Below are 18845 nucleotides of genomic sequence, written 5' to 3'. Positions count from 1 at the left end.
TATATATGCTTGAAGTGTACTAAATATTCTTATTCAATTATCCCATTAGCAACCATTTTAAATTATTTAGTTACTTTGAGAACAGTGGAAAAATTCTACACAACTAATTTTTCAAAAACATCCTGTTCTGACGTAGGCTCGTGTGAGGGAATAATTTGATAATAATAAGGTGTCAAATCATTAACATGCATGTGAAAGAGAGTGGATAGTGCTTGGTGACTGTAAATGTTTGTCTTGCTCTTCACCGTCGTCCTCAGTTGTCACCCATTCACGTCTTTGTCTCTGGATTATCCAGAGCTCATATAATTTTTAACTATGTCTGCAGATCGTTCCTCCGAAACTCATGTAACTTCTGACTTCGTGCGCAAATGCTTCTATCCAACTCTGCCAGATCCCACTTAAAAGATGTTCCAGGAGTGGTATAGCTGCATTTGCCACCACAGACAGGAATTTATTCTACTATTACATTTAACATGTGTGCATGTTAATGTATGTATATATGTATATGTATATGTGTAATTATATGTAAATAATAAGTAGAGTATATTTAAATTCATACATATCCAATCTATATATTCTATCTTTATCTTTCCATCTTTCTCTCACTTATTAACCATACATGTTCCATAATCCATCAATACAACTATTCTTATACATCCTCATACATAATACAAATCACAAACATAAATAATCACTACCTATTCTAATTTTCTAACCATGCATTTCCCCACCAGCCACCTGATATTAGACTTTTTCCACCTGTCAGCCTTGCCCTGCTAAGTAAATTTTCAGTTCCTAGAGCAGAAGTTATACAGGAATTTTCCGCTGGAATTTTCTCACTCGCCCGTTCAGACCTACCTATCATGCCAATCATTATACCTGGACGTACTATGGTATCATGATGGTAGCGGTATCCACGAGACTTCCTTTCACACCGTAGTTGTATACTACATATTACCACGGTACCTAGGTATATTGTAGTACACGGTTACTTGTACTATGCCAACGAATGCACGCACACCTACACAATCACACCCCCACCTACCGTTACAGTATATCTTATATCCAATCTTCCAATCAACACTATTTGTTAATTGAAGGCAGCCCTACTGGTAAAATGTTACACACTTACATAGTTACACTTGCATTAAAATGGTTTAGATCATACCTGTCTGATCGATGCCATTTTGTAGATCTAAATGGAGTACCGTCTGATGTAATGCCAGTGAAATATGGGGTCCCACAAGGGTCAGTTTTAGGACCTCTGCTGTTCTCAATATACATGCTTCCCTTGGGAAACATCATTAGAAGGCATGGGATTAGTTTTCATTGTTATGCTGATGATACCCAATTATACATCTCAACAAAACCAGACGAAATACCTAAATTGTCTATATTAACCGAGTGTGTCCAGGACATAAAAGATTGGATGACCAATAACTATCTTTTACTAAATTCAGATAAGACAGAGATATTACTCATCGGCCCAAAAACCAGCACACAACAGCTTTCACAATTCAGCCTGCGTTTAGAAGGATGTACTGTTACTACTAGCTCAACAATAAAAGACCTGGGCGTAATATTAGACAGTAACTTGTCTTTTGAAAATCATATTTCCAATATCACAAAAACAGCCTTTTTCCATCTTAGAAATATTGCCAAACTTAGGAGTATCCCATCCGTATCTGATGCAGAAAAGCTAGTTCATGCATTCATGTCCTCCAGACTGGACTTTTGTAATGCATTACTAGGTGGTTGTCCTGCATCCTCAATAAACAAGCTACAGTTAGTCTAAAATGCAGCCGACAGGGTTCTCACTAGATCCAGAAAATATGATCATATAACACCTATATTATCATCCCTGTTAATATAGGCTACCTGTTCAATTTAGAATTAATTACAAAATAGTACTACTTACATACAAGGCTTTAAATGGTTTAACTCCCACATATCTAACCAGTCTTCTGATACACTACAATCCACCACGCTCCTTAAGATCACAAAACTCTGGACTTTTTGTAATTCCCAGAATTTTTAAATCTACAAAAGGGGGCAGGGCTTTTTCATATTTAGCAACAAAACTTTGGAATAGCCTTCCAAACAGTATTCGGGGAGCAGACACGGTTTCCCAATTCAAAAGTAGACTCAAGATGCATCTCTTCAATCTGGCATACACGTAACTCATCCCATAACCTCATACTCCAGTACACCTATCCTGAATGGCAACTACGCTAATTCTCTCCATCTTTTCTGTATTTTTCTACCCATCCCGAGGCATCTGGAGATTGTGCCAGCTTCAGTAGACAAAGGCCAACCCTGCGAGGATCCTGAGGCATCCAGAGAAGGACCAGCTCCAGTTGGATTCTGCTTTATGATGGCTGGAGCTACACATCCTGCTCCTGTGCTTCCAGTGATCCAGACCCCATCTGCCCTCTGAACCTACTGACTCCCTGTGCTGAACTGGACTTCATGTTAATCTCCACAACTTTTGTTATATTGAACTTTCACCTGCACAACACACATGATGTTATTTCTATCTGTTATCACCCAGATGAGGATGGGTTCCCTGTTGAGTCTGGTTCCTCTCAAGGTTTCTTCCTATTGCCATCTCAGGGAGTTTTTCCTTGCCACTGTCGCCGTCACCCTTGGCTTGCTCATCAGAGACATTTTATTCATCATTCATTCATCTAATTATTATCTAGACATATTTTTCTCACACATACACACTTCCAAATATTTCCTTCACTTTTCTTTTCTAAAAAAAATATATATATATATTTAATTTTTTGTGAAGCTGCTTTGAGACAATGACCATTTTTAAAAGCGCTATATAAATAAAATTGAATTGAATTGAATTGAACATAGTACTGTACAAACAACAAGCTGTGCAAAAAGCACATTACGTGGCAAATTTGTTGTGAACTATGCCATTTTTTTAAACACAAACCCAACAACTACTTGAGTATTGAAAAAGCAAAAAAGTTTATTGCAACCAAAAGTAAATGGACAGCACTGGACTGGCCAGCCAGAAGACAACAGACACCCCACGAAAATTCAGCAAGCTTCCCCTCACTTCCCCAGTTTTACATGGTTTATATACCTTCACTTAACACCTACATAATTGTTTGCTCCTCCTTAAGTCAAATAAATATTTAATATTCATTAGATATAAGCTTTTTTAGTTCAGCTCAGATTGGTGTGGCCTTTCCCCATTATATTTATTCATGTCTGAGTAGGCCTAAAAGATCTTGTTTTTATCGTTCCCTATTTTGGAGATGTTTTGGTTTGCTCCTGTTATCTTAATCAGACTATTGACCACTGTGAAGACCTGAGCTTTTATTGGAACCGCAATGCAAATTCATTTTTTGTATTCTGGATCACTGCCTGCCTTGTCTAATTTTTCTTAGTAAAGTTCCTCTATTTCTTGTCAGTCATCTATTTCTTGCACTCTGTGTATACGGGTCATTCTTGGGTCACGCCTCACGTCTATTTTTTGCACTCGTCAGTCATCTATTTCTTGCACTCTGTGTGTACTGGTCATTCACACCTCACATACTTTTTGATTATCGTTTCTTGCTCTATTTATGTCACTTCCTCAATTTGTCGTGCAGGCGCCTTTTATTTTTATTGTAGCGAGCAGATCAAGGCCTTTTGAACAGATGCCTTCTGGGTATTTGGTACCTTACACTTGACTACAATTATTGACCAATAAAATTTTTCCACACTGTTCTTTAAAACACTACAAAGCATTATTTTATGATAACAACTAAGTATTTTTCAACTAAATTATTTTCTGATTTGTACATTGATTACAAAACATTTAAGGCAAAAATATGTTGAAACGCTTTTCTCCGGGACGTTTTTTTTAGAGAGCATTGACTGAAATCAACACAAGCAGGTTTAATTTTTAACAAAATAATAACATCATGTTTATCCCATGCATTTTACACAAAGATGTTCCAAAAACACATTTTTGCATATGTAAAAACGTAAAATTCATCTATTTTCTGTAAGGGATAATACAGTATATTATTAATTTTACTGAAATAAACTGTATTTTCATATGTTTTTAACCGTTAAATGTAAGGTTTTACTCTGTAAAACTAATTCTCATTACAACCATATACAGTTAGTACACAGTGAAACGAAACAACGTTCCTCCAGGACCAAGGTGCTACATGCAACATCAATTTACAACATAAATTAACATAGACACTAAACTAGCTAACCAAGAGGCCTAGTTAGCTGGCTAGCAGAGACAGGACAGAGGGACCTAACATAAATTACAACATAAATTAACAAAAACTAATTAGCTAAGTATAACATTTTTACAGACAACATAAAGTGCACATGCAAATGTGCAAACAAGAGCAACAACAAAGTGACAGTGCGCAACCACGACATAACATATCCTTTTTCCAGATGGCAGGAGTGTGAAGTGTGTGTGAGAGGGGTGTGTCTGATCAGCCACAATGCTGGTGGCTTGCGGATGCAGCGTGTGGTGTAGATGTCTTCAATAGAGGGGAAAGAGACCCCGATGATCTTCTCTGCTGTTCTCACTTTCCGCTGTAGGGTTTTGCGGTCCGATATGGCACAATTCCCAAACCAGACAGTGATGCAGCCGCTCAGGATGCTCTCGATAGTCCCTCTATAGAAGGTGGTCTGGATCGGTGGTGGAAGCTGGGCCTTCCTCAGTCTTCTCAGAAAGAAGAGACGCTGTTGGGCTTTCTTGTGTAGGGAGCTGGTGTTGAGGGACCAGCTGAGGTCCTTCTCTAGGTGGATACCCAGGAATTTGGTGCTTTCGACGATTCCCACAGAGGAGCCGTTGATGCTCAGCAGAGAATGGTCGCCTCGTGTCCTCCTAAAGTCAACAACCATCTCCTTTGTCTTGTCAACATTTAGAGACAGGTTGTTGTCTTTACACCAGTCCGTTAGCCTCTGCACTTCCTCTCTGTACGCTGACTCGTCGTTCTTGTTAATGAGACCCACCACGGTCGTGTCATCAGCGAACTTAATGATGTGGTTCGAACTGTGTGTTGCTACACAGTCGTGAGTCAGTGGTGTGAACAGCAGGGGACTGAGCACACAGCCTTGTGGGGCCCCAGTGCTCAGTGTGGTGGTGCTGGAGGTGCAGTTCCCGATCCGTACTGACTGAGGCCTACCGGTCAGAAAGTCTTGATGTGTCTCATGACGCGCCGCTCAAAGCACTTCATGATGGTGGGTGTAAGTGCAACGGGACGGTAGTCATTGAGACAGGACACAGTAGACTTCCTGGGTACGGGGACGATGGTGGTGGCCTTGAAGCACGTGGGAACGACGGCGCTGCTCAGAGAGATGTTGAAGATGTCGAACTTGAACTTGAACTTGTAAAACTAATTACGTTTTTTCACTGTAAATTTTCCGTTATCGCATGTTTTGTGGAATACAGTTTTATTCTGTAGCATTTATACGGTATTTTACCATTTAATTTTTATGGACATATTTTACAGTGTAGATAACTGAACTGATCCCTATCACAATTTCACACTATAAAATATATTTTGTGTTTCTTTGTCTTTTGTTTCTTCAGTTCAGAAGTAAAGGATAATTGAGCAAAAAAGAGGAAACGTGTTCACATCAGCAGTGAGTTGTAACCTCACACTCGTCCTCTCACACGATTCTTCAGTTACAGTTTGGTCGCTGGACGTGAAAGTCAAGAAGACACAGTAAGAAAACATTAATGTTTAATTATTTTTCATAACTAGATTCCTTTATTGCATGGACTTTTCTGGACATACAGAGGCTGGGTTGTTGTTGTTTCAATGTAGTTGTACTTTATGTTGATAAACTGTATGTGAATTTTGCCAACTCTTAAAGAAGGATAAACCATCAGATGACATTCTCTGAACTCTGTCAACTAATTGTCTGTCTATACTGAGAATTATACAGATACAGCATAATACTGATTTCATGATAAATTATGCCTTACAATTGTGGCTTCTTTTGAACTTTTGCAAACTCTGAATGTAAATTTGAATTTAATTTAATATTTTAAATGCCAATAGGAATAAACCGTGACATTAGTGTAGCGGCTGTGATTAATAATCACTGCTGTGTTGCTGTAAGTGCATATTATAGTATTTTCTTAACCTCATGAAAGTGTAATCTATTAATTAATGAAAGTGTTTAAGCACTAGTTTTACAATTGATAATTAGTAAAATTATTATAATCTTTATTCATCAATTAATTAATCAATTACTTTAAATCAATTTGAATTTTTTTTATCCTGGCATGCATAGAACAAGTTCTAAAGTTGTGTGTAAAAATAGGCAGTATGCATAAGGACATTAGCATTTAGCACACACACACACACACATACAGTACACATCTACAGTAGTAAACATAAGGATACTGATGAAGCTTACACACACTAATGACTCTGTTTGTGCACAACCACATTCATGTACATAATAACACCCACAGATCAGCTTCCCCTTTAAACATCCAGTAGTCTGCTCATGGTGCTGCTTATTGTGGAGCAGCTTAAAAAGTCACACAACAACACAAGCGTACTGTAGCTACTGTTACACACAGTAAGGGAAAACGTTTATTTTACACTTTTATAAAATCTCTTCTTACTAAATCCTGTGTATCATCACTCACCAGTATATTAACTAAGTCATTGGCTTTTGTGGTCATATACAGTACAGTATGTGTAATACAGGCACCACTTAAATCATGGTTAAACAATGTTACTCTAATAAAGCATATTTTTTAGCAATATTCCATGAAGTCCTTGGAAATAATTTATTTATTTAGTTATTTATTTTACATTTAACCCAAGTAACCCATGTAGTCAGTATATCAAGAGTTGAAGGAAGCTAAGAAAAGGGTAACAGACATTTAGTAACAGACATTTAGTAACAGACATTTAGTAACAGACATTTAGTAACAGACATTTCTAAGAGCCAATGGTAGCAGCACATTCGCAGCATGAGAAGATATATATAGTGATGGGAAAATTAGTTTAGTAAATGCACTTGTAAAGTGAAGCTTTTAAACTTTATGTGTCAGTCTGAAGTGTTATCACTGTAAAGCGAGAGAGAGGAGTGGAGTAGAGATTAGAGGAGTGGAGTAGAGATTAGAGGAGTGAAGTAGGGATTAGAGGAGTGTAGTAGAGATTAGAGGAGTGAAGGAGAGATTAGAGGAGTGGAGTAGAGATTAGAGGAGTGAAGTAGAGATTAGAGGAGTGAAGGAGAGATTAGAGGAGTAAGGTAGAGATTAGAGGAGTAAAGGAGAGATTAGAGGAGTGAAGTAGAGATTAGAAGAGTGGAGTAGAGATTAGAGGAGTGAAGTAGAGATTAGAAGAGTGAGGTAGAGATTAGAGGAGTGAAGGAGAGATTAGAAGAGTGGAATAGAGATTAGAGGAGTGGAGTAGAGATTAGAGGAGTGTACACTATATGTAGCAGATACCAGAGTGTTGAAGCGCTGTGAGAAATCCACTGGTCTGATTATATCAGTCTGTGTCACTCTGATGAGTGAATGTTCATATATTAATTTAATATCATTTAGAAATAATTCATTATGAGTCAGTTTTGAGTAGGCCGCGTGCATGTTGCATGCACTGAACTAGTTAGCATGATGGGCTAATGCTAGCATGTGTAAAAGTGCTAAATGGGTTATAAGACGAGGGAAAGAGTGATTTAGTGTTAAAGTGTTTAATAACTGGCAAAAAGTTGTATTAATGTGTTATTTGAGACCTGTGTATGATTTATAATGGAAGTGTTTAAATTAGAAGTTAATTATTGTGTTTGTCTTGTGTTTTACAAGGCTGGGTAAAAGTTTTCCCCGTATGTGTGTCTCTGTGAACTTAATCCTCTGTGAGAGTTTCTGCTTTGTGCTGAATGTAATCTAGTGATGGGAGGTTTGAATCATTTTAGTGACTCAGTTTTTCGGGAAAAAACAGATCTTCTTTAAAACCATTTGGTTCATTATGTTCCGTTAATCAAAAATAGAATGTTACATTTTTAATAAACAGACCCCCAACTCTCATATCTTCTGGTCCGAGTCGTTCGTTCTTTTGAATCTGTTGCACTGCATAGTGTCTATGGGAGTCACATGACAGAAGAACAGCCGGTAGTATCGTTCCCTCTCTTCAGTAGTCGTTCCTGTCTTTTGACAATTGGCCCATACTGAAAATCACTTTAGGGCAGTGTGTGTGTGTGTGTGTGTGCGTGTGTGTGTGAGAGACGTTGTGTGCTACGTGCTACACATGTATTTAAACTAAGTGCAAAAGCTTCACTGAACCACATGAAGTAACACTGTGGGCTAACTGTAATGAACAGCCAATCAGAGACAGTCTTACAGGTGACACGCCCACTACATTGGACCTTGATTTGAACTTTAATCTTCAAACATGTTTTAGTGGGATTTTTTTAATAAAATGTCATCAGTAGTGATGTTACTGACTAAAGTGTAATAAACATGAACAGAGTGGATTATTTACTCTAGTCTATTTAATTGAACACATTTAATTACATGTGCCGTGTTAAACAAACACCCAGAGCAACTTACAGATTATTTATTTGTTTGTCTGCAGATGAACCTGATGAAAGTGTTAATGCTGGTTGTGATATAAAGGTGTCAGAACACACAGTGTATCTCTGTTATGGTGGCAAAAGGAGAAACTACTCAATATTAGACAGGTGGTCATAATGTTATGGCTGATCAGTGTATTATTATGTGTACTGGATATAATGTGTGTTACTCAACTCTAACTGTTTAACTGTTCAGCTAGTGATTACACTTTACTACCACTAGGGGTCTCTGTTCAGGATCATTTAAAAATAATACAAACATTCTTAATTATGAGAATAAATCACATTCTGTACATAGAAACAGATGATTAAAAGGTTTAAAACTAATAATTTGGTATTTTACAGACACCTAGTTTGTTAAATTCCCATAACTTTTGTATTCTATTTAACATTCTTTAGATATGTGTTTGAAAATTATTTTAAGATTGTAATAACAACAGTTTAATTAATATATAAATCAGTGGATGACGATCTCATATTTCCATGCAGTAGTTACAGTGAATAGAGCTGGGATTAATGAATTCATCATCAGGGTTTTATATGTAGCTGATAAAATGTTAGTTATTGTAATTAATTAATATTTCTGTATTTAATATTTCTATTCCTAATATTTATAGAATTCAGTCTGATTGTTATGTATGAAATAAAAAACCTCTAACTGTTAGAAAGTGCTGAAACTGGAGACTCATTACATTAATAAAATCTCCTCACATAGTCATGTATAAATAAGTCACTTTTGTTATTACTTGTTATAATCTAAGTTTATGTTTTATTTGCATTTAGAAACTTTATAGAAGAATGATGTTCCTTAAAACGGCTTACAGGAATCTGCTTTGTCTGATCTTCCTCCTCATGATCAAAGGTGAGTCTTATATTTATATTCACACACACACACACACACACACACACACACACACAGACACACACACACACACACATACACACACACACACACACACACACACACACACACACACAGACACTGTATACGTATGTATAAATCTGTAGTTGTATAGCAGTGTGTCACTAACACCTGTTTTGATCTGAACAGTTTATAAAATATCTGATCAGTGGACGACAGTTTACTTTTAATTCCTGGCATTTCTATATTAATATCTAACAAAGTGCTGTAATTAGATTTAGTGACTAAATGTCCATATTATGTCTGTACTTACACACGGAAAGGTTACTTTTGTCTGACACACACACACACACACACACACACACACACACTCACACACATAAGGGAGGAGAAAGGGTTTCTGTGTAAGATGAGAAGCGGGAGAGGCGGCGTCTCATTCCCCCTCTCCTCTTACTTTAGCTTCACACACATACACACACACACATACACAGCGCCTGCGCGCCTAAACGGAACCTCTAATCTGTAAGGATTTATTTTTACTTTTTTCAAAGGTAAAGTGCCTGTTAATTTGTTTTATTTTTACCCTATATATATATATATATATATATATATATATATATATATATATATATATATACACAAATGTGCTTATTTGCACATTTTGAGCCAACCCAGAGTTCCAGAGGAGAGAAGTGAAGCTGTAACTAACTCAGTGTTTTATGGGGCTCAAGATAATGACCTCTAATAACCTCTTTCATGTGTCATGTTTCAGAAGCTCTTGGGAATGAATGGAATGTGACATACAGCCAGGAACATCTCTGTGCTTTAAAAGGATCTACAGTGTTTATGAACAGCTCGTACACACACCCACCAGGTCTTACAGTGACAGAGACAGTCTGGTTAATAAACCCATTTAAGAATAACGATTTTACTGATATGCATAATAAACCAGGTTACTCAGGCAGAGTGGAGTATTTAGGAGATGAACAGAAACACTTCTCCCTCAGACTGAGTGACGTGAAAAAAACAGATGAAAATGTGTACTTCTTCAGAATCAGAACAAATGTAGACAAAGAAAGATGGGTGGGTCAACCTGGAGTTACTCTCACTGTTACAGGTAAATAAAATCATCTTCTTCTCTACATTTATCACTCAGGCCATAATCTCTCTTTAGATACAGGAGGGTCAGAGTTTTGTACCAGATTAATGAAGATCTCTAACTGTCACATATGGGGGTCTCAGGCACTGTGTAAGTACAGATGTAGACATTTATTAAAGTGAAAATAAACAAACACAAATAAATCCAACAGTAAACCAGAACAAAGATAAACTAAACATGGGCATTTAAATAATATTCCTAATCAGGGACACAAACTGGGACACATATGAACACAAGCAAGAAGCATGAGACACTGAGGGTGCTTTCACACCTATAGTTCGATTGCTTTAGTCCGCACCAGTCAGAAAAATGTTACAATTTAGTAAACAGACGTGGGTACGATTTGCGTTCACATATGCAGAGTTCTAAAAGAACCAAAACAGACCATGAAGCCCAACGGCACCGGAAAGAGACTATTTTCAGAAAATCGCATAACTTTCAATAATCATGAAGGAACAGCTTTGCTTTGCGTTCATGGCGCTGATCCTCGCGCAGTACATTGTACGTGCAAATCATTATTTTCAGATAATTAATTTCGACACAATTCCCCGGCTGCGACTCCAAACCAGCTTCCTGGTTTATTCATCTCGCCGACAGCGCATTGCGTGCCACCTCAGGGAGAAGAGACGTGTCCTCCTCCTGAATGATCATTTTGTTATTAGCCAGCGATCTTCCTGCAGATACGGCATTGTTTAACTGTCCGAGGATAGCCTTTCTCCCTTAGTTGCTTACTGAACAGCACGTAAATGCAGCTGTTTTTATGTGTTATGGACAGTTGGTTTTGGATATGCTCATCCGACCATATATCTATGAGGCACTTAATTTCTTCGGCACTCCACATTTCTTCGCGGTTTGATTTCATTGCGAGTCGATAGCTTGAAAAATTTAATAGAGTCAAACGGAGGTGAAAAGAATTTTACCCAAAGTGCACTAAACTATACAATTTCGTCTTGGCTTTCGATTTGGTTTGGTTGCTTTCACAACAGACGAACCGTACCAAAGTAAAGCGGATAAAGCGGTCTGAGACCACCCCTTCAGGCAGGTCTCGAATTGATTGATTTGGTGCGCACCAAAGTACAGAGATTTCATTTACATCAACGCAAACGAACCGAACCAAGGGACCAAACCTTGGCGCGTTTGGTGCACACCAAATGCTGTGGGTGTAAAATCACCCTGACACTAACGTGTTACTATAATAAATCAAGCGATAAGTACCTGGCTCAAAATAATTAGACTCTAGAGTTGAAAAGGTTACTAGAAAAATACTAAAAATATTATAACTAGATAGAAAAACATTTTAAAAGAGTAGAGACTTTATTGGCCTCAGTACAGTTTTCCTGATGTAATGTGTCTCTCTGTGTTTAAGATCTTCAGGTGATCGCTCCTACAGAAGTGACAGAGGGACAATCAGCCATTCTGACCTGTAAAACCACCTGCAGTCTGACTGATCCAACATTCATCTGGTACAAAAACAGCCGTGATTTAACTACAAACACCATCAAGAGCAATAAAGTCCACCTGCAGTCGGTCAGCAGTGAGGATGCAGGCAGTTATAGCTGTGCTGTAAGAGGATATGAACATCTCCCCTCTCCTGCTCACACACTCAGAGTCAGATGTGAGATTTATTTACTTTACACTTATATATTGTACAGGAATAAATGTTAAATTCCAGGTGTAATTAAAGAAAGTAAAAACAACATCAACTATAAACTACATTAATTGTGATTGACATCTCAGGAGATTATTACAAATAATCATAAAAAAAGAATAAAAAATGAGGACACATGTAACTTTATCTATTAAGGCATAACAAATCTATTCAGAATCACATGTTGACACTGTAAAGAAAACGATACAAACACATACAGACTTAACATAAAGTAGTAAACACGGCTCTGTGAGATCAGCTACTGTGTCCATCAATTTAAATGGTGAGAGCAATGATGTAGATCTATAATTCAAATTTACTTTAATATCAAATGTCATGAATATTTAACACTGATTCATTATCACCTTTTTGTTCACACAGTGATTCAAAGGGTAGTTGTGTATGTAGGTGTTGGCGTCATTGTGCTTGTGTGTGTTTGTTTGATTTCCACCTTCTTTTTTATAAGGTAAGAAAATATATAATTCTTACATATCAATATAAAATCAAAGTCAGGTTATAGTCAGGACTTTTAGTGTTAATCATCCTTGGTTTAACCTGGTCTTAAGCACATTACATGGTCACTAGAAGTCTACATAGTAGTGGTCAAAAATTATTTGATCAACATCTCCTTTCTATTCCATAATTCCCCTTTTCCTCTCACCATAAGCTCCACTTTTCTCTAAAGACTTTATACTAGATATTAAAATGTGTCTGTGGGAATTTGTATTTATTCAGCTACAAGAGTACTAGTGAGGTCACATGTGTGTTCAGTGGAGTTGAGTTCAGTCAGGGCTCTGTGGATCTCACAGGGGTATCGTCATGCTGGAACAGGCTCGAGTCTCTTAGAGCGAGTGGAGGGAAACTGTAACAGGGCACAGAGTCATTCTATAGAACTGTGTGCTTTAGACTTTGTGGTTAGAGTTTGGGGAAGAACATAAATGTGATGTTCAGGGGAGCGCATCATTTTGACTAAATTGATCATGCTTAGTTTTTCTGCAACAAGATTAATAAAAGCATTACATTATATCTAATTTAATTTTTTAATTCATTTTCATTTCATTTAAAGGAAAAAGAAAATAACTGGTTCAGCAGAGGATCAAAGTTTAAAACAGGTAAATAAATGTACAGATTATTGTTGATCTTTATACTGTATTTATACTGTATTTGTACTGTATTTGTACAGTATACAGTATTTGTTATTTAAACACTTTATTGTGTTTGTATTATAGTCAAATAATCACCAATGTGTAAGTGAGTCACAGTTTCCACCCCAACAGTTATTAATTTCCTGTAACAAAATGTACCCAAGTGGTTTATTTCTGTTACACAATGTCATGATCCTTCAGTATTTGTCCCCAGCTTCTGTTGTTTGTGTCTTTTGTGATTTGTTAGACTCTTCTATTAAAACTTGGTCTATACTACATTCCCCAGCTTGTACTCCACTAGTTTCATGGTCCTAATGACCTTCACCTGCAGCTCATCCTGTTTTATTACACTGTCTGTTTATAAACACTGTTTCAGGTAGTTTGCTGTTACTGTTTCTCTGTATGTTACTCCTGTGTTCTTTTCTTTCTCTTTTCCCTTTTATTTTCTTTATTATTTCATTTGTCTTTTTTCTTTCCCACTATACCAGAGCAGCTTGTTCTTGTCACGATCTGTGCAGGCGAGGTAGATCCAAGCGCAGAGCGCGTGAGGGATATTCTGTGATGTACAACATGCTGATTATTTTGTGAATGAACGCTCCTGTCGACTGATGTGGAGACACAGCGCGAGTCTTAAGGAGAGAATGCAGAAGTGAAGAATCGTGATCCAGAATCGTGGTCAGAAAAAGAGAGCAAAGGTCGATATCCAGAGAATGAAGAAAACAATCATTTAAAACGTGATCGAGATCTGAAGGTCAAGGCAGAAATAAACGCTGGAAAACTGGGCATGAGAGCAGACAATAATCTGACAATAAGTGTTTGTTTGTGAGTGAGTTAAATAGGGCAGAGGGATGAATGAGATGGGGAACAGGTGCGCTCGAGCCGATAAATGAGGCGGCAAAACGGAAGCACAGAAACGGAGTGTGGAATTGAGTCGCAGGCGATCATGGGTCGACAGGTGGGCGTGGCCAGTTCCCACCCAGATAGCACACACACGTCGCGGAGACGTCTATGCGATGTCATCTTTTTCATCTGCCAGACATCGCCGAGACTTCCGTGCCCGATGTTAGAACGACGCTTAGCCTATGTTTTTAAGACATAAATTTATTAAAACGTCCCTGATCCGCTCTTTAGACGATGTTAATCAGATATTCATACAACTGCTAAATGTCTGATTCAAGTCGGATAGACGTCGTTTTATTAAAACACCCCCCTCCCATCATTTTAATTAAATACCCTCGGTTAATTATAATTAACCCTGGTCAACAGAATTCTGTGAAGGAAGAAAGGCAAACGGGATAAAACCGAGATTTTTATTTTATATGTAACAAAAACACTGTTTTACACCAGCAGCAACTTACAAATGAGGACTCAATTTGAAAAGATGTACAAAACATAAAACACCACAAATAAGTATTAATTATAGAAAACAAAATTAAACACTAACAGAAACGTTTTGTACTTTATAACTGTACGTTATGACTTTTAAATATGACCGTTAGAGACGGTTGGTCAGGAAACTCCTGAAGTCAGATGCAGACAGGACACTTTCACTCACAAACTCCTGTGGAAAAATACAGAGATAGATACAATTAAAATTCATGATACTTAAATTAGCAAATGAACAATATTTATACTTTGTTCCTCTCACTTCACAACTCATGAGAACAGACCGAAACCAGAACCGAACCGCAGATTAAGCACGCGCATATAACCGTCGGTATTTTAAGTGTGATTAAAAATACTAGAAATAACTTAAACCAAAATAAGGTGACTAAACATCGCTAAACAGCAGGTGACGGGAATTAATTCCTGCTTACCTTTTCCACACGCCCGCCAAACGTTTATCTTCTCAACAAACTGTTCTTCATCTTCTTCTTCTTTGGAGTTTAACGGCGGCTTGCATCCGTAAGTGTTGCACTACTGCCACCTTCTGGTTGATTCTCCTTTGGTGTTTCTCCACTCTATTTCCAGATTATTTATATATATACTCAGCAAAAAAAGAAACGTCCTCTGACTTTCAACTGTTTTTACTTTCAGTAAACTTAATGTGTAAATATTTGTATGAACACTAAAAGAGTCAACACCATAAGACATAAACTAAAAATGTTTCCCAATGTGTCCCTGAATGAAGGGAGGCTCAAAATCAAAAGTACCAGTCAGTATCTGGTGTGGCCACCAGCTGCTTGAAGTACTGCAGTGCATCTCCTCCTCATGGACTGCCTATTGCAGACAGTCTGAGCACTGATGGAGGGATTGTGTGTTCCTGGTGTGACTCGGGCAGTTGTTGTGGCCATCCTGTACCTGTCACGCAGGTGTGATATTCGGATGTACCGATCCTGTGCTGGTGTCGTTACACGTGGTCTTCCACTGCGAAGATGATCAGCTGTCCTTTCTGTCTCCCTGTAGCCCTGTCTTAGGCGTCTCACAGTGAAATTGATTTATGTTTGTGGCTGTAATGTAAAAAAAAGTGGAAAAGTTTAAAAGGGCCAAACACTTTTGCAAGCCACTGTAGATGTAAAGACGATCATTTTACAGCTCTAACAGGCAATCTACAGACAATCAAAATATGACTATAAAAAAAACGAATGCGATGTTTACCAGTCGATACGCTCTTTAGCAGACGTCTTCACGACGTACCTGTGCTATCTGGGCAAGTGTCGCACATTCCTCCTGATTGAGACCGGCAGCAATATCCTTTGCAAACCTGCACTACGTGACACACAGTTGCTAATTTCCAAGCTCTGTTCTTGCTTGTTCATAAGTTTCTCTCCTCTGAACACAAAAAAGTCTTTAATAAATAAACTTGACCTCGCTCCTGCTGCCACACACACTTCAAACTTTTGTCTGCTTCCAATTATATTTAATGTTGTAAAACACCTGGGAAACAAGTTCTGATGCTTCTTATGTTATAGCAGCAATAAACTGCCATTTCCTCACCAGCTTCTGTTTTATATTATACTAGTACAAACCAAAAAATTTAAAGTAATATACTTATATTCTATACTGTGCAGCGTCCTCTGTCCTAAAGTGTTTTTTTTTTTTTAATTACGATGCTCAGATCAATCAGCCTCCGATAAAAATTGGCCGCTTAACATTTGTATTTTTCTGATTGTGGTGTGTCTGCGGCAGATGACTCTGTAAAAGAGCTGATACGACAGAAATAATGACGTACTAGAATCACCACATTAATATAAACCTGTGATTTCCACTTGCATTGCTGTCAGAGCTGCTGTTATAAGTAATTAACACCTTCTGACCAATCACCAGCCATGATATAGATATTCACTCCTGTAATGTCGTGCTCTCCCACTTCAGGATGATTTCAGTACCAACACAGCAGCAAATCCAATCAACCCTCCATCTGATTCAGCCTCGAGCAAACAAGATAAAGTTCTGTATGCCAGTGTAGAACGCAAGAGTGTGACTGACTCCAGGAACACTGCAGAGAGATCTGCCTTGAAAGCTTCTGCCTCTGAGGAGGAGGAGGTTCAGTACGCTAGTGTCAGATTTACTTGTGCCGGTGCTGACTACAGGTGAGAGGAGTGGGTCTGTTTCTGTTACTTAAACAGAGCTGAAATGATCTTCTGATGGATCTAATTGTGAACATTTACTCTCTTCCTGTAGGTCTGACAGTGCAGAGGATCCCAGTGTGATCTACAGCAGTCTGAAATAAACACCATTCACCCATGAATCAACGTCAGCACAATTTCCACCTGCTACACTGGTACACTGCTGTGACACTGGTTGTGTGATTTCAGCAGTGCTTTACAAGAACTCAGACAGACTGAAGAATTGTGCTTTATCTGTATCTGCTGGTTAGATTGTCACATTAGGTGTTTAAGGACCACCAATCTCAGGCCACATCCACAAAATCCTTGTACATTGTGTATGATTTGTCAGAAAAATCTAAAAAAAAAAAATTTAGATTTTGATCTTCATCTCATGGACATTTGCTGGATAAAGACACCATCATGACATGTTTAAAATAAATAAATAACTCAGAATATTTTGGACAATTAATGTTGTAATGCTTAATTAGGATCCTGCTGTTAGTTTCCATTCACAGTTTGTTGTAATATTACTTTGCTGGTTTATTAAAATTATATAGATACTTGTATAGATAATATTAATTTATTAATAGTATTATAAAAATCATGTCAAATTATATTTCCTTTGGATTATTAAATTTCATTATTAAATCTCATTCTTATTTCTTAAAGGAATTAGTAAATATATATTGTTTATAATGTATGTACTGATGTAGTGACATCAATGAGATCATTGCGTGTGTGTGTGTGTGTTTGTGTGTGTGTACAGTAATTAGGCATCTTTTTTTTCTCATCTTCTTCGTCTCTCTTTATGACCACCTCCTGCTGTGACTCATTTGTTTGAGTTGATTTTACTCAGACGTGGACTGTACAGCTTCACACAGAATTTACATATTTTAGTCATCTATGAAAGGCCACGTGAACATCAGGATGGTGAGTACTAGGTCTTAGATGCTGCTATTAATTCAGATATCTCTCTCCGTCTCTTTCCTGCCACAGTTTCTGACTGTTCCTGAGATTCTCCACCACTGAGTGACTTGCCAAGAAGAGGCCACTGTAGAACCATGACTGCCTCCTGAGCTCTAATGTCTGAAACTTCAGCCAGCAGTGACTGCTGATCATCACTGTTGAGTCATAACCACTGCCAAAAGCCCAAGACCTAAACATTCTGTCCTTTTTTACTCCCACATTATTCTCCCCTGTAAACCTTTCACTGATTATTAAAGGACTTAATAATAAACTCTTAATCCTTATCCCTGCCATTGTGTGTGTACTGTATGTGTGTGTGTGCACTGTGTGTGTGTGTGTGTGTGTGTGTGTGTATACACTGTGCGTGTGTGTGTGTGTGCACGTGTGTGTGTGCGCGTATGTGTGCGTGTGTGTGTGTGCACGACGTTCAGGCAACTTTAACTAAGCAGAATCAGTTGTCTTGTTTTCTTATAAGTGTTAGCTTTTTTGTGATGACACCACTAGTTACTTTTGTGTGTTTTTTTAATTTATTTTGATTCAGATAAAAGTAATGAAGATACATCCTAGTGCATAAACAGGAATAATGTGCATGGATTCAGAGGAACTGCAGCTTCTAAAAACATAAAATTAATCCAAACCAAACATTGATGGACATTCTGCATTCAAAACTCAAAATCAGTGAATAACACAGGTGAATTTTCTACAGATTGTTGCATTTAAAGCACCAGCAGCCTTTTAAATAAAAAAGTAAATCCAATGCAGGATAAGAATGCATAGTTAGTTTGTATTATGGAGAGTATAAAACATTTTCCTGTTCTCTTTAACATTTATTTTTACAGAAAGTGTGGAGTTAATAACACACTTACTTAAAAGTAAAACAAAATTATAATACACATAGCAGCCGTTGTGCAAGGACCAATTAATCATGTCATCAAAA

The 18845-nt window shown here is 37.6% G+C and overlaps 1 protein-coding gene and 1 long non-coding RNA gene across 2 annotated transcripts in view; both read left to right on the top strand.

Moving 5' to 3' along the window:
* Positions 1 to 18845, top strand: part of LOC128506995 (sialoadhesin-like) — a 444701-nt gene that overhangs the window by 237071 nt on the left and 188785 nt on the right. The window lies entirely within an intron of this gene.
* Positions 16717 to 18131, top strand: LOC128506533 (uncharacterized). Its single transcript, XR_008355728.1, has 3 exons — positions 16717 to 16924; positions 17016 to 17115; positions 17939 to 18131. It is a non-coding gene; the product is annotated as an uncharacterized LOC128506533 (long non-coding RNA).

Source organism: Clarias gariepinus, chromosome 18 (genome assembly GCF_024256425.1).
Source record: "Clarias gariepinus isolate MV-2021 ecotype Netherlands chromosome 18, CGAR_prim_01v2, whole genome shotgun sequence".
NCBI classification, from domain to species: Eukaryota; Metazoa; Chordata; class Actinopteri; order Siluriformes; family Clariidae; genus Clarias; species Clarias gariepinus.
The sequence above is the reverse complement of the archived record's forward strand: the minus strand, read 5'-3'. Positions and strand labels throughout refer to the sequence as shown.